Below are 4,064 nucleotides of genomic sequence, written 5' to 3'. Positions count from 1 at the left end.
CGTTTGGGCGGGAAGGCGGTCCCGCCCAAACGGCCGCGCGAGGGCGCCGCGCGAGCCGCCCTCCCCTCACAGAGCCGGCGAAGCCAGCGTCCCTCTTTCCCCTCAGCCGAGGAGGGTAGAGCGGGGTGTAATCTTTAGCTCTGCCACAAGCTTGAGGGTTTTTTTTTTTCCTTTTTGTGAGGAGAAACGCTCCCAGCCTTTCCCAGGCGCCCCCAGGGTGCCGCTGTGTCACTCGCTCCGTTGACAGCCTGGGAAACAAGCCTGTTATCCGCTGCCTTCTCACCTCCGAGGTGTCTCGCTATGGTCTCCCATCGTCTGTAGTGACTCCGGCAACGTGGGCTGTGTTCGCTCGCTCGCTGTGGAGCTCCTGGCGCCTCGGAAGGGCCACGGCGTGTATTCGCTGTCCCGAGCGCTGTGCCTCCTCCAAATACATGCTGGTGTTTTTTTAATGGACAAATAATTAAGAAGCTGTTAGACTCTTCCTGTTACTACTCCCGCAGATAAATCGAGTTCAGGACGTTCAGAGGCACCGCTTCTGTGCTTGTGAAAGGACCCGTTGGGGCAGGTATATCTTTGCTATTTTTCCACAGATAAGTGAGATGAAAGCCCAGCAGTTGGGGTCGAGATGAAAGGCAGAAGGACAGTAATACCTAGGCCTCTTTTTTCCCCCCTTGCACGTACTTTTCTGCAGCAGCCTGCCACAGTTGAAATAAATGCAGACCTTCCTTGAACCCTGATTCTTAGGGGACATTGACAAAATACCTTCAAAGGACATCATGGGACCTAAAATGCTTAATGCTGCTAACGATCCCAGACTTGACAGAGACACCAGGGCACAGGGTACAAGTCCCTCTTCCTCACCCTCCTCAAGCAGTAAATTACTCTTTGCTTTCTTTGTGTGTGCCAGAGGAGCTCACCTTTTATCTCCTCCTCCCCTGCTATCCCTTCCTTTGCTCCAGATATCAGTGCCCCTTTTTTTTTGTAGATGGTCTAGCTGCTTACGTAATCCAATTAAATTTATAAGTCGTTCTCTGCTGTTCTTCACCTTCAAGACTGCTGGTGCTGTTTCAGACCTGAAGAAGGGGCTTCTGCCCAAAAGCTTATCTGTTTTTGTCTCAGTGGCAGCTGGCCTGATAAAAGATAGCCCCTCTTTTTTACAAACCACAGTAGAAAAAGAGCAACTTACATCTTTAGCAGTGGGTTGAGTGACAGGGGAACATTTGGCTCCCTCTCCGTAGTGTAATATGCAGCTAAAAACATGCAGTTAGTAGGTGTGCTTCAATTTGGTTTTATTTTGAAGAGTTTGTTCTAGAAAAAAAGAATATTTCTGTAGTGGTATTGAAACCTCTTACAAATTCAGCGGTTGACTCAATTTACTGGAGCCAGGGTGGAAAACCTTCGGCACAACTGCTAAAGTAGGTGGACCTTCAGGTTGCTTTGCCTGTAGGTCTATATTCAGAGTTGCAGCTGTGAAATGGGAGATATTATTTAAAAGTGCATCAGTTAAATAGGTCAAGGCTCCTGTGCGAATACCAGTTTGATGTGGAGTTAAGCTAAATCAATATCAATTTGAAAAAGCTTTAAATGAGACTAGGAGTGTTGACATGACTGGGTTTTGCATCCATGTAACTTGAGTTGCTTTTAAAACTGATTTAAACTCAGACAACCCTGAATAAATCCCAGGACTAAGTTACTGATATTTTAATTGGTGTAGACTTTGCAAGAATCACTTCACTGAGGTACCAGTGCTGAAAATTTCCTGTGATGCCATATAAATAGATAATTCTGTCACGTGCTGATACTTTGTGATGAACTAGATTCGAAAATGCATTTTTATATATTCTATTTTATTTTTTTTTATTTTTTTTTCTCCCCAGAAACCAGCATCGTTTGAAGAAAACCTTGGTGTTCCTCACCTGCTTTCTGTGCAGGCAGCCCCTTCAAGCACCTCTTGCATCCAGCGAGAATAGGTATTTTGTTAATACCTTCCAGAGTGGTAGGTTAAAAAGGTGGTCCCTCCACAGCAGGGTCTTTGTAGGTGCTGACTGACAGCTAAAAATGATATGACAGGTTTTCCTGACAGTGTACCTCATCTTTGGAGACGTGTAAATCCCCAAGGACTGATGGAAGTCCTGCGGTTTTGTAGATGAGGCTTTTAATATCATTTGAGGAGGATTTTCTAGGCAGGTGTCTGCAGAGTCTCACAAGAAGCTTTTCTCATGGAAGACACATCTCAGCTAGCCGTGAATTATTGCAGCGTTACTCACTTCCATCAAATATCAGCATCTGGATACGACTGTGCTCAACTGATTGTTTGTGTCTTGGATTAAAATGGTGGATGATGGCTGATACTTCCCCATTCTTCCTCTAAGTAAACAGCACATTTTCAGCCCATCGTGGCAGCTCCCATTGAGCTGAATGAAAAGGGAGGAGATCCTGCCTGCAGCTAAGTATCCTGTGAAGTGCAATCAGTGGAAATAAATGAGAGGTGAGGCTGGAAGAAGAGACGGGAGGCTGGGCTCTGAGGTAAGGGATGGCACCGATGCGTTCTTCTAACCTTTGTACAAGGCTGTGAAAGTCACATAGTAGTGGTGATATTTTACATCATTTGCTGGATGCAGGGCAGAGGGTCCTAAAAATATATCTATATACTGGTAGCGAGAAACTAGAAAATCAAAGACTAAATGACTGAGCGAGACCTGGCACTGCAGAGAGGCCTGGCAGGGCAGTCTGGGCCCAGTGCCCCATTCCCCAGTGCATCTCCTGGCATGAAGGCTCTTGCATTGGGAGAGAGGGTGCATGACAAGCCTATGATCAGCTTGTGTCTTCACAAATCTGGCTGGAATTTAGGACTGAAATGGGAGCTGTGACTTCATAGCCCCTCATTCCACCCATCCAGATGGAAACTGCAGCTCTAACTGGTTTTGTTCAAGCTCTTTCCCCAAGGAGTTTCAGGGCAATAAAGATTTGACCTCTAGGTGCTAAACCTTCCTATTAATTGGGAATTGACAGCAGAAAACCAGGCCATCAGTTTGGTTCTTTCAGGTGTGTTTAGGTTATGCAATATAGCCAGCCTTTCAGTCCCTGGCAATCCTTGGAGCCTTCTGGAGCTTGAGCCAGAATTTGTAATTTAGATTACACTGGCAATGTACTAAGCCAGAATCCCAGATCCCAAGACTGCTGCTTGAAAGAGTTGAGCTTTGATCATCAGTGTAGCTTATCGGGTCTGATCTATTCACAAATAATAGAATACGTTAGGCTGGATTAGATAGATGAAGAGATCCCAGACAAAGGCATCACTTTTTTGACTACAAGAAAGGTCTTCCATTCAGCAGCAACCCCTCCTGCACTCGGAAGAAATGTAGGTGGTGTTACCCTGACGTTTACAGTATTTACAATTCTTTCTGTTGCAGCTGGGCCCCTGAAAATCCTCTGCATCTCCCTTGGCTGTACACCCACAGCTCTCTTTTGCTTGATGGTTGGCTGCACTTCTTCGAACAGACAGAGAGGTCACTGCACAGCAACAAAAAGGCTTTTTATTGGTGACATTACGTGCACCAGTTCAGCTTACCTAAAACCCTGCCAGGGGGGATGCGTGAGGGTGTCAGGCTGCACTGCAACTAGTGCACTTTCAGGAAAAACGGGACTGGAATTGCCAAGATAGGAACTTTGAAGCAACGTGCTGCCCAAAGCTGCAGCCAGATTTTAGACTTGGTCACCTTATAAACGTCCCTGTGACTAAAAGAACTATGGTAGCCAGGCCCGCTCTTGTCTTGGGTCTGCTGCCATTCAGTACTTCACTAACGTGCAGAGTGCTGGAATAGAGGGTGCATTCATTAAAGTTGCAGACAACATTAGGTCAGGAAGGACCACAAGTCTATTGGAGATTGAGATTAGAATTAAAAAAATGATCTTGACACATTGGACAAATGGCCTGAATCGATAGAGGGCACTTGGACAAGGCCAGTAGGTCACTGAGCAGTCAAACAAATTTACTAAAGGAAAATCTGTTGAAGGCTTTTAAACACAAAGATGCAACACGAGGTTCAGGCAAGCTCTAAGCC

This window comes from Haliaeetus leucocephalus, unplaced genomic scaffold (genome assembly GCF_000737465.1).
Source record: "Haliaeetus leucocephalus isolate CR32 unplaced genomic scaffold, Haliaeetus_leucocephalus-4.0 Scaffold897, whole genome shotgun sequence".
Taxonomy (NCBI): Eukaryota; Metazoa; Chordata; class Aves; order Accipitriformes; family Accipitridae; genus Haliaeetus; species Haliaeetus leucocephalus.
Note: the sequence above shows the minus strand (reverse complement) of the source record.